Source organism: Vitis vinifera, chromosome 18 (assembly GCF_030704535.1).
Source record: "Vitis vinifera cultivar Pinot Noir 40024 chromosome 18, ASM3070453v1".
NCBI classification, from domain to species: domain Eukaryota; kingdom Viridiplantae; phylum Streptophyta; class Magnoliopsida; order Vitales; family Vitaceae; genus Vitis; species Vitis vinifera.
In genome coordinates this window covers 21,642,358-21,656,415 of record NC_081822.1, presented here as the reverse complement: position 1 = coordinate 21,656,415, position 14,058 = coordinate 21,642,358, and positions in this window count along the sequence as shown.

Here is a 14,058-nt window from a genome sequence, read left to right as displayed (position 1 = left end):
AATGAATTTTCATTTTTTTTTTCCTTTTTTTTAGATAATTTATTAAATTAGAATGTGTTAGGACTTTAGGAAATTTTTATTTTCGGTAAAGACAAGTTGGAAAGAAATAAGGAACCTACTTCCTTTTCAAAATTAAACTCTTAGATTTTTTTTTTTAAATAAATCTTTTTAGATTTTAGATCTCTATGAATCTTTTTATTTTAAGGAAGAAGTTTTATTTTTTCAGGTCTTTGTGAAATAAAATATTTTCTATTTAGCACAAGATTCTAAAATAAAGAAATAATTATTTTTTGAAAAATATCTTATAGATAATTCATGATTAAGATAGCTTACCAATATATTGTTTCAAATAAAATAAATTAAAATGGTAATTTTGGATTTTCTTAAAAGAATAAATTTTCATGAGTTTTATTTCCATTATTATTTATTTAAAAAATTGGTTGTTGTCATTTGGAATTTCAAATTCCTTTTGGGAATTTCTTTTTTCTTTTCTTTTTTGGGCTAGGTAGTTCTCTAAGCTCTCTCTCTCCCCCATCCCCCACCCCCAGAAAAAAAGAGAATTAAACCTACATTGGTCCTCTAGGATTTCCCTCCCTAAGAGAGAGAAAACCGTTTAGTTTGAAAAGGAAAGTTCAAGGATAAGGAATATGAAAGATATCCTTATTTGGCATAGGAGTCCCAATTCAAGTAATAAATAAAAGTTTTTGAAATTTTCATGACAAATAATTTATTTTAAGATAGTTACCAAAATTATCTTAAAGGCTCTCTTCCAAAATATTAAGTGGAAGCGGGCCATAGGCAAGCCCATAGCCTCTAAGATCGAGCCTATTTTCATTTCCATCCTAAAGATGGGGTGGCCTAATAAATCAAGGGATATGGACTATCCTTTATGAACAAGACTATATATGTTTATAGTGGGAGTGGCCAATCCTAAAGATAGAACTCTTCACTTGGTAACATGGATATCAAGGATCTTGATTACACACTTAACTTAGACATGAAATGGTAGAATCACCTAAAGTGGTCCCACTTGCATGGGCTAAGGGCTCAACATAAAGGTATGTTGATCCATGCCTTAGGAAAACCTTCGGAAGTTTAAGGCAGGTTGATTAATTAGAGAGGGTCTCTACCTAGTAATAAGAGTCATAACCTGTCTAAAGTAAGCTTGATTCTTATGATACTAGGTTACCTTGTATGGATACATGTAGTTTGAGAGCACTACAGTTTTGCTAAATTAATTACCAACTTGCCTTGAATGCTCAATTCCTTTTGTTAATGCATCGAATTATTATTTTTATTATGGATATCATGTCTTTAACCTATCACCTTTTATTTTTTGTTTAAATTGGACCTAATTTTAGATTAGAAATAATCTAGATATAGTATTAATTGCATAGAAGCTGTTTTTGGTAGAGTTTGTTATTTCCTTTGAACAAACCTAACATCAAGTAAGAGAAGCATATCAAAGGTGGCATAAGACGGATCAAAAGACTAAGTCTCTCATACTTGGGTCTTTAGATAATGTGTTGCAAAAGCAACACATGTCTATTGTCGTAGTCTATGATATTCTCTTCAAAGTTGCAAGGGTTATTTGGTGATAAGGGCAAGTCAACTAAACAAGTTGCCCTTAAGACCATTATGAACACCAGGATTCATGTTATCTTACAAATCTTACCAGATTCTTTTGGGATGGGTAAGAAGATTCTCAAAGAGTGGAAAGGTGTTCATATGGAAGTCAAGGTTCTTCAAGCTCTTCTAACACTATCTCAAGCTACCTACATAGATAAGATTTTGGTTAAGTATGTGATGCAGGATTCCAAGAAAGGTTTTTTACCTTTTAAGCATAGAATTCCCCTTTCTCTAAATCAGTGTGCTAAAACACTTGAGGAGAAAGAGTGCATGGAGTTAATACCTTATGCCTCTGCAGTGGGTAGTCTTACATATTTGATGCTATGTACTAAGCCATATATTTTCTTTGTAGTGGGTATGGTGAGTAGATATCAGTCTAATCCAGGTCCAAAACATTGGACAACAATCAAGCATATACTCAAGTACCTAAGGAGAATGAGAGATTATGTGTTTGTGCTCCAAAGTGTTGAGATAGTTTAAAGGGTGACATGATGGTTGACAAGATACCTTCTGTGAAGAACCTAGGGGATCTTTTCACCAAGACATTGTCAGGGAGAGTCTTTAATGGTCACAAGGATAACATAAGTTTCAAATGAATATCTGACATGCTTTATAGGCATGATGCTTTTAGGGCTAGTGGGAAAATGTTAGGATAGAGCCCTTAAAAGTATGACATGATGTAATAAATTTGGAATTCATTATTTATTTAACGATGTTCCAGTTTCACTTTTATCGATCCTTATTCCATGTATTATACTTTACAAGCATTCTTGCCTACATCATTTGCATTGTACGTGACTTAGGTTCATTAGGAGTTGCACAAAAGATTTAAGTCATGGGTTCCTTACAAATAAATGGCTTGTTCACAACTAGTTCATGTGTCTAGGCAACCCATTAGAGGTAATAGAGCACCACCTCCTAATTGAAGGGATGACTAGTCTTGGCTATCGGGATGGTTTTCCCATGGTGAGTGCATTAGTGTGTATGGTTACATATTGGATAAGACCTATGGTGAGTCATGACTTAAGGCTATCAAGTAGTCATGACCTCACCAAGATGCTTCATTATGTTGTCTCTCAACCTTGAGAGAATATTGAGCTCGTAGTAAAGTTAGCAATGACTTTGATCTATGGGTGAGATAGTAAGCTGATCATATATTCCCTATGTATTAGGTCATTGTTGATGGAAGCCGGTAGCAATAGGTATTCTCAATAGAGGCACCATGATATCTTTTAGGATTGAGACAGTGTGTCCCCTTGGGTGATCATAAGGAGGTGTGTTCATGGAAACTATGGCCATAGTAGTTCCTTAAGTAAAACTTGACATAAACTCTTTGAGAGTTAAGATATGTAAATTGAACACACAATAGGAGGATCCGTAACTCAAGGATGGTAGAGGTAATCTTGAAAGGCCGATAGCTTTCCCCTAGTTAGACTATGGACACCAGCTCATGGGAAGAGTGAACACAATGGATAGCAAGTCATAGACCCGAGCACTTGGTGTCTCGTTGTTATATACATAGGATACTGGAGTTCAATTGATTCTCTGTAGTGGGATGTTGAATCCACTTTAGAATTGGATTATGAGGGAGCTAGTATTCCTATGGGTCCTAGTGGTCCCCGCTCTAAGCTTATTTACCTTGTTAGCATGGGTTATGAGGGTTAGATTGGCTCTAGGTTCACTTTTGTGCATAAGAACGTTTTGGTAGTTAAGTAAGGTTGCACAGGGGTAAGTGAACAAGGTCTTTGGATTAGGCTAATTGTTTAATTAGTAGGCCTTATTGGGTTAATTAATCAAATAAGACCCATTTTGGGCTCGATTTAGTTACCCAATCACATGTGGGCTCAAGTCACTTAAGCCCACTTAGGAACCCTATAAATACACTCTAGGGGTTAAGGTTTCCATAACTTTTTATCTTCCACCATCCAGAGAGATAGAGAGCCATAACCTTCACCCTCTTTTCCTCCCCACTGGAAGTGTGTGAAGATCAAGGTTCAAGTCATCGGGAGAAAGATCGTAGGTTTATGAGACTTATGTGATTTCATTCTTCATCTTCACCATGTAGATTTGATTCAGTAACTATTTTTAAAACATCTTGCCAAACATTCTTATTTTTAAAAAAGGTAAAAACTGTTTTTTGTTCTCTATTTTGAACAAAAAAAAAATTAAAAAAACAAATTTTTAACAACACTACAAAATAGGCCCTAAGTTATCCAAAGATCGTTTTTTTTTTAATGAAATAGGTTCAATATAACATTTCCATTAAATAAGAAAAAGGGACCCAAAAATTTCTTTTAATAAAAATAGGTTTTAGACATTTTTTTTAGATATAATAGTCCAAAAATTTTGTTTTGATAAAAGAAATAGTTTAGAATTTTAAAATAAATAAATAAATAAAAGGTTAAGAAATATTTTTTAAATAAAATAAAATACTCCAACAATCTTATTTTAATGAAATAACAATTCAAAAAATATTATTTTTAATAAAAGAAAGTTTTCTTAATAGAAAGTTCAAACAAATGTTTTTAGAAGAATCTAGAAAAAATAATAATAATAATTCAAAATTTTGTTTTTAATAAAAAGTAGTCTAGAAATTCATTTGTTTAACAAAATTTTCTAGAAAAATTGATTTTTAAATAAAATTGTCCAAAAAGTTAATTTTAATACAGTCGTCTAAAATTGATTTTTAAATATAACTCTCTTTCCTTGATAAGAAAGGGATTAAAAGTAATTTTTATAAATAGATGTCTTAAAGAATTTTTTTAAATAAGAATAGCATGAGTAAACTTTGAAATAGAACTGAAAAACCTTCTTTTTTTAATAAATTGGTAAACAAATCTCCTACTAAATGAAATCCAGAATTCTTTCTTAATAAAATTGGAATCCTTGGGAACAAATTTGTGAAATTCTTTCTCTAAATAAATTAGTAATAAAGAATCTTTTTCTAGGTAAAATAAAAAGTATATATATTTTTAATAAAATTGGGTTGAAATTCCTTCTTATAAACTTGTAAATATATTTCTTTAAGTTTGTAGATTTTTTTTTTAAAAAAAAATAAAGATTGAATCAAAACACTTTTTAAAATAAATTAGTAAAATTCACCCCTCTTATTAATAAGGTAAACAAAAATCATTTCTTGTAAATCAAATCAAATCTTTTTTAATAAATTGAAGCCTTGTGAATAAATAAATTCAAATCACTAATTTGAAATTGTTGTTAAACTAAAAGAATTCTTTGAAAATTTATGGAATTTGTATTATGATATTTGAAATAATAAAATCTTTCTAATAAATTATTCTGTGCATTTCTCATGTATCATTTCTACATATCCTTATAATTTGCTTTTGCATTATTCCATGTACTTGTATTATTCTTTTTTTTTCAGTATTCATGATTAACTAATTAATTATCATAATTCTCTTTTACGTGCTTACTAGAAACCTTTTTAAGGCTTAAAAGGGTGCTACCCTATGGTACCTTCACAATAGGTAACCTGACTTCGAGATTCGAATTCGATTTTTACCGACATGTTTTTTCTTTAAAAACGAGTAACGATAGGGCTTTACTTATTTATTTTTTTCTAAAAAATAAAAAGAGTGACAACTCCAACTTTAAAAAAAAAAAAATCAGTTTTTTTATAACAAAAACAAATTTCACCATCAAGTGGGGACGCACATGAAAAATGAGAGTTCACAATTGTATTTCTTAGACTTAAAATATAATACAATTACTAAATCAACGAATGTTGTGAGTTTTTACATCTTTGATCATAAAAGATTCAAAGTACAATGGAACAAATAGTTTTCAAAAGGAAAATAAAAATGTTTAAAATGGAAAATCTAACAATAAAGACAATGAAACAAGGTGATATGGTAGGAGTTAAATAGAGAAATCTTTTATCCATGAATTTATAGTTTATTTAGTAGAAAAAAGTTCAAAAGAAATATTGCATACATTAATGAATTAAGTAGATAAAAGGGATTTAGGTAATTTGATATTTATGCTTTAGTTTGATAACATCAAATAGAAATTTGATATTATTAGTTTCCATATTGAGTTTGGAAATCTATCAAATGGATGTTAAGATTATCTTTCTTTGAATGGTTACATAAATTAAGAGTATATGGGGTAACCTAAAGGATTTATGACAAGAACACAAAGTTAGGGATAGATACATTTAGCTAGGTTGGATTATAACCAATCCAAGAATCAAATAGAAGTTGATTGGTTTTAACTAAAGTATAACAAATTTATTTATTGACTCAAACTAATCCAACTTAATATTAGTTTGATTCAGTTTAGTTAACTCAATTTAGACCAAAATATTGAGTCTATATGTTTTTTTCTCCACATTGACCACATAACCAAAATGATCAAATTGTTTTAGATAAATATATATATATATATATATATACACACAAATAATACAACTAAAAATTTTAAAAATAATGTGTAGGAGCAAACCAATGGATTATTTTCTTATTGGGAGTAAGTCAATGAGTAGTATTATTGACATATTGGGTGCTTGTGACTTGAAATTATATTATCATCATTATTAAGTCCCACAGTACTAGGATTTTAAATTTTAGATCATGCTTATGCCATAAGCAACTTTTAATTTGTAATAAAGCCATGGGAGTTAGGTTCTAGGCCTCCAACATCAAACTGTAGCCTAACTAAGTTAGCTTTGGATGAGCATGGTTTGACTCACAAAGTCTCAAGATTCTCCATAACACTCCAAAATCCAAGCAATTATATTTGTCCCACTCCTCTACTACTTGGGTTTGTTTGCCAATCCACTATGATCTAGGTTGAACCTTTCATAAGCCAAATACTTAAACTAGTTTGATCTCTAGTTTCACTGCACTACCAAAATAAAGTAGAAACGCTAAAATTTGCAAGAGGAAAACCTTCATGATCAGCCACATCTTCTTTGGAATAAAAGCCTCTTCTCTTGTCCTAAACACAACTGCTTCAATTTTCTTACTATTTCTAATAAGCACGACTTATCTTCTCTCTGACATGAATAGATGAATTCTTAAACGTATTTATAGAGGCTGGAGGTGAAAGCTGAACAGCTGGTTTCCTGGGGTACAACCATTCCTCGCCGCGTATCAATATAAGAGAAGTAATTTGAATGTGTATTGGTTTTGAAAGTTCTTCCAGGACCACTTCAAAGAGCAGGTTGTGTATGATATCTGACCACTTACCAAAATTTAAATAAACCAAATTCCTGAAGACGAGTTTCTTAGAATCTCTTGAATTTTCTAATTCAAAATACATGAAAGATGATTTTCCTGGGGTACAACAATTCCTCGCCGCGTATCAATATAAGAGAAGTAATTTGAATGTTCTTCAGAAAGCAGGTTGTGTATGATCAGCTTCAATCAGGTTGTGTATCGTACAAGTTTGACTTTGAGAATTGACCAAGAAATTAATCAAACATATTATTTTAGAATAAATTTCAAATACATGTAGAATACTTTTAAAACTTTGACCTCGCATATATACAGTACCTTTATCAAGATTAGTCAAGATTTTCTCTTTGTATTTGGTAGGAAGGGAAAAGTCAGCGCTGCTTTCAGAAGGAATATAGGATTCCATTATAGGAAAGAAACAATCATTCAATTATAGGAACCGGATCGAAAATTCCTTGTCCGGTTGGAGGGTCAATCCAGACATTCAAATCATTAGGTCAGCGATGAAATCATTCAACATGCTCACCATCAAATAAATATTGGTTTCCTTTGCATATTTCCTCCAAACCGGCTTTAATCTTGATAAGATATATTGCACAGATAAATTGCATGCACCAACATATAAATTAGTTTAAACGGATAAGAGAACATTCAGACATTTTCAAACATCAAATCTCCACTTTTTTTAAATTGTTTATAAACAGAAAAAATGATGAATAAAATTTAAGACGTGAAAATATGACCAAGTTAATTTAAACTTTTTTTTATTTTTTTTCACTTTTTTTCTTCTATTTTTTTTTTCTCACATTTCCTTTTGAACTTTTGGAATAAATTCCCTACTATTTGTGGCGCTTTAATATAATTTTTTTTCTCCATATTATACATATTTATGCAATATTTGGTTAAACTATTTTGAATTTCTATTTTTACCTTAACAAGAAACATTTCTTGAAAATGAAGATTATTTTCTCCTTATTTTCAAATTTGTGTTTCTCCACTTTTTTAAAAATAATAATAATAATAATTATAAGTAATTATAGATTTAAAAATAACTTTTTTCATAACAAATACAATATATAGCGGGCTTATAAAAACTATTATCTAAAAAAAGGAAAAGTAAAATAAGAAATAATTCAAACTTCCTTATTTGGTTTATTGTACCATATTCAAAGAGTTTTAAATAATAAATTCGAAGATCATCCCAAACACTTTAAAGAGTTTTAGAAATCAATACTAAATTCAATCTTAATTTAAAACTCCTAAATAATTAATTGTAAAGTTGTTTTCAAAGGAAACCCTTCCTATCTCGATTTCCTCTCACTAAGATACTTAAAAAGTGGAATAATATATAAGAGTGAACTTAAAACTCAATTAAGAAAATAGGTCAATAAGGAAGATCAAGTATAGTACAAAGTTAAATCTTAGGAGTTATCACATCTTAAAAAAAAAAAAAAAAATCAATTAGTAGGAGTTCATTTAATTCAATAATTAAATTCATTTTGTTCAAAAAATTATGCACTTTCAATTTAAAGATAGAATTAAATAATATACTTTACATACTTAAATTATATTAAAAAAATATAAACAAACATTTTACTTTGACTCATTGATAATAACATTGTGCCCAAATAGTAAAACTTGCATTAGGTGGCTAGTCTCACTTTGTGCCTTTTAGCAATGGACAAAATGATTTATAATCAATGATATACCAAAGGCTAATAACACCCTTATTAGCTAGAGTTACATTATATCACTATCCTCACAAAAGGTAACACAGGTCAACAACTTCTCTCTTAAACCAATGTAATAAATTAAATGATAAAATTCATTTGCATAACAATAAACAAATCATATGATATTCCCAATTTATTTTATAAACTAAGGAACAAATCATAACATTTTTAGTAAAATATTATTTGATCCACTTTAAGGAACTTAAACATTTTGATAGTTTAAAAATAGATGAAAAAAAATAAGAAATTATAAAATGTTTTACTATACTATTGACCCTTACCTTGAAGAAATCATTCAAAATCCTGAAAGACTTAATCTACACCTAATATAAATATAAATAAAAAATAATTATTAAAGATTAATTATCTAAATTAACAACTTCCTAATTTTTATGTAAAACTTACCTTAATTATCTAAATAATGAGTAGTATTATTGACATATTGGGTGCTTGTGACTTGAAATTATATTATCATCATTATTAAGTCCCACAGTACAAGGATTTTAAATTTTAGATCATGCTTATGCCATAAGCAACTTTTAATTTGTAATAAAGCCATGGGAGTTAGGCTCTAGGCCTCCAACATCAAACTGTAGCCTAGCTAAGTTAGCTTTGGATGAGCATGGTTTGACTCACAAAGTCTCAAGATTCTCCATAACACTCCAAAATCCAAGCAATTATATTTGTCCCACTCCTCTACTACTTGGGTTTGTTTGCCAATCCACTTTTAGTAAGTGATCTAGGTCGAACCTTTCATAAGCCAAATACTTAAACTAGTTTGATCTCCAGTTTCACTGCACTACCAAAATAAAGTAATTCAAGTAGAATTAACCAAAGGCACATGCATGACAAGTTTTGCTATTGGGGACGTTTACAAATAATATATGGAGACATTTTTCCAGTATAATTTGAGACAAATGCTAATGGGGTTGCCTATGAACTATTCTCCAAGGCTTTTTAGGCTTATCTATTAAACAATGGAAATTGAAGATTTGGGGGTCAAATGAAAGTAATCAAGTTTGAAGTTGATGGAATTGTTTATTAGCTCAATATAGAGGCTTATCTCAAGCACTTTCTTAGTACAATGCTTCAAGTCGATTAACTGCATGCATGCACTAAAGACTTCCACAACAAAGGAAATTTTGCAAGAATAATCTAAAGAGCTACTACAAGAGAGAATGATCTTTTGAACATATGTAATTGATTGTGTATTAATTAAGAAGGCTTCTAAAGTTGGATAAGTTGTTTAGAACTTTTAAGAGGGAATTTGTAAACTTCACAAAATTGATCTAAGAGACATTTACCAAGTTCTATCATGATAATAAAGTATTGAGGAGAAAATGTACCACCAAACCAAGTTGTATTTGCTAAGAATACTCACTACATTTCTATTAAGAAAGAAACTATCTAGTGGTAAAGGACAAGATAGTTTTAGTTCGTGAAGTTTTCACTGCCCAAGCTAACATCAAAAGCTATAACAAGACAAATCCTAATAAGGTAAGATAAAAGGTTGCACAAAAGGGACATCTTGCTCCTTGTTGAAAATCTCATTCAATTGCAAATCTACCACATCAAGAATGCTCTCTCTTCTATAATTTTCTCATACCCAATCCACAATACTATTATTATACTTGTTTTGCATGTTTTTTTCTTTTCTTTTCTTTTTGGCTTTCTAAGTTATGTTTTCTTTGGTTATAGCAATAGCATCATTAGTGTGTTAAATTCCCTTATAGATAATTCCTCAAGCATTTAATGTCCTCATTGTTGCTATTAAGTCTTATAGTATGAAACGAAAAATAAAAATTCTTGTATTCAAAATCAAATGGAAGCACATGAATTAAAAAATGCAAACACAAGAGAAACATTGAAATCCAATTACAAAGAGTAGTATCAAAATTTCCATATCTACAAAATTCAAGTGTTAAGATTTCTAAAAATGAAATATATATATATATAGGGTTCATTGGGAGAAGACCTACATCTATAAAACATCAAGGTCTGACATTAAGAGAGGAATTCAATCCATACCTAATATGAAGGCATGGATTCGAACACATTGACTAGATTTGAAGAATGCAATTCATCCATGGGAATTTGTGTACCTAAAGAGGGTTGGTTTTTGGAGGTACTGGAAGATGGTTGGAGTATGGTAGTGGCTATTGAAAGGGTCGATGGCGGTGGGAAGCCATAACTACTAGTGAAGAGGAAGTTAGGTGAATTGGAGACTTGATGAAGAAGATAATGTGAGCTCGATAAAATTTCCTCCAACTTTTCCTTTCTTTTTCTCTCTTATTTTCCTCACTAATTTTTAAGGAAAGTAGAAGAGAAAATATTACAATATTTTCTTTAGTATTTTCTTTTATATTTTTTCCATCATATTTTTCATGTCACCAATATTTTCTTTAGTATTTTCTTTTATATTTTTTCCATCATATTTTTCATGTCACCCAAACTAAGGAAAATAACTTTCCATAGTATTTTTTTTCCTTTCCCTTGCATTTTCTAAAAACCAAACACAATCTTAATAAATAAAAATTAAGAACTACAACAAGATTGTATATTTCCTCTTTATTCTTGCATTTCTACATCTACTACTCTATTTGACATCATATTTTTACTCCCTTCTTCAATCAACATTCCTCCCTTATTATAGAGTTATCTTCACACCAATTCATAAGATAAGAAAGGTGAATGAACCTTGGGGCAAATTTGGACAACTAGTGGCAACTAGTCAAGATTTGAAGTCAACTTTTGCTTGATTTTTTTTGGCATGGGCAGCAACTTGTGGACCCTCTTTAGCATGAAAATGACTAGAATATGTTAAGCTCTCTTATTAGATGGTTAATGATGTATGAACCTGTAGACCCCTTAAAAGACTAAGGGTTTTTCCAGTTGGTTTGAGGGACCACTCGGGTGATTTTTTTTGAAGTGAGGGGGACCCCTTTTCTGCCATGAAGGAGCTGCATTGGACGCGTGGACACGGCAAGAGGCAGGGGCGACCATGCTGGTTGTTGAGGAGCCCATGCTTGCTGATGGGTGAACAGCAGAGCCGGTAATGGCTTGCCAAAGAGATTTTTTTTTTTAGAGAGGGAGAGGTATAGAAAAGGCGAGGAGGGCTCTTTTCATGGTGGCCGTGATAGAGACTCGGAGCTGGGGGGGAAAAAGTTTTTTTACTGATCTGGGAGGAAGAGAAAATACAGGAAGCTGAGTAAGCACTGCCTGAGAAGCTCAGGTATGGCCAACATGGATTTCTTTGTTTTGGATCTTCTTCATCTTCCTTCTCTATTATTGCTGTGATTTTGATATAGTTGATTCTGGTCACATTCCCTGGAGTTTTGTTTGAGCATGAACTGTCTCTGTTGCAGCTTTCTTATAAAATGTCTAAATCATGCCTGGGTCCTAGTCTAAAATATATTGATCTCACTCGCCTGCGTTTAAGTACATTGATTGTAATATGAAACGTGGCTTTTCGCTGGTTCATTTTATTTCATTCTTTTATGCTCTGTTTTTTTGTTATCTTCCCCTGTTCCGGGCACCCATCCATGGCATACACCAAATTTCCTATCCTTAGATGGAAAGGTAAGGCACCGTGTGAAACGCGCTCTCAGTTTGTGGGGTATGTAGATCTGCGTTCATGAGTCGGTCATGCCGTGGTATCGAGTTCTCCTTTATTGAGGGTAAACAGAGTTGGTGTCGCCAAGTGGGGATGGGAAGGATATGTTGCTAACAGAGCAGCCCAAGAAATGTTTCTTCATCTAAGAACGAAATCATTCGCTGGAAAGTGTATCAATGATCTCCACTGCTGTCTGTTTAGACACAATATGGAACGACTGGTGGTGTAGATATTGACAAGGTGACCGAGCACCTATGTGCAAACTACGGACGTACCAGATTTGAAAAATCCAGCATGGATTTCTCTAGAGAATGCATGATGCGCCTGTAGACATTTCTGGGAATTTCTGGCAGGTCCAGAGTCGATATTAGCAACCCTCTGGCACTCTTAATTGGAGAACACTAAGGTCCAATTCGACTCTCCATGCAATGAGTAGCCTCTCTGATGCTTATGAAGATCATCTTCTGGGTACCGAACTCGCTGAAACCTGTTTTGGAGCTGGACGATGGTCCTTGCACAGGAGAATCTAAGTTCAGAGAGCCATTCTTCAAGGTCAGCAGCAGTGATAACGGCGCTGCATGGGTACCATGATCATCAACAGAAATTATTCCATTGTTTGAATGTGGGAATATTTTTAGCGAGATGACCATTTGCAATTTACACGACCACCTCCCTCTCATACCTATTTTCCTCATACTCCCATCACCCAACAAGCCAAACCATTCCATCATTCCCCTCAGTACCTCCTGCATGCAAATCCATTGTTCCCAAACCCATTGCCCATAGCCGATACCTATCTCACCATATTCTTCTCATTTTTTTTTCTTCAAACCCACTGCTTATACTTCATGCAACCATACCCACTGCTATCCACCCGCGTACACATCCACCTTTCATAATACCCATCTTCTCACCACCTTTTCTCTCTCATACCCATATTTCTAACATACCCGTCACCACCCGTTTCTCTCTCTAAACTTATTCACACCCATCTCCTGCACCCAGCAGCCGCAAACCACCCATTTTCCATCTCAACCCGTTCGGCTGTTCTGTGATTGATGGACCTCATGGTGACATGGGTCTCACGACTCTTAAAAAATAGGTTTTCGTTGAAGAAGCTTCATGTCGTTCTATATTTGCTGAAGCCTTTTTGTTTCCCACTGATGGCATTGTTTAAACAAATTGGTGGATAAAAGTCAAAGACATGAGTTTTTTATATTATTTTTTATTCTTCATTGGTGGCATGGTTCCCGTAGGCTTCAAGGTGGTTTATTATTATTTTTTCTCTTTTCTCCCACGTGCCATCTTCTTAATTCCACTTTACATATTAAAATTTTCATTTTTTTGAAAGTCCTAATTCTTTTAAAAATCCCAACGTTTCAAATTCATTCATTTATTCATTTATTTTATCTATTTTATTCATTTATTTTTTATTTTTCTATTTATTTATTTATTATTTTATTTAAGAATATATATATACGCGTATCCTTTCCAAAATAATCTCGTAAAATATGATTTTTAAATTTATTTTACGAAACTTCAAATCTAACATTCAATTTTCCAAAACTCCAATATTTTAAGTTTAATTTTTCAAAATTCAATTCTCGAACTAATTTTCTAGAACTCTAACTTTAAATTTAATTTTCCCAAAATTCAAATTTTCAGTTCCAATATTTCAAAAATTCCATTATTCACGTTCATTCGTTTAAACATTATTTTTGTTAGTATTATTATTATTCCATATTTATTTATTTATTTCTTTTAAAAATTTCGATCATTCAAGTTTAATTATTCAAAAAAATCTGACTTTCGAATTTCATTTTCAATCTAAAAAATTTCACTATTCACATTCATTCGTTTAAACATTATTTTTGTTATTATTATC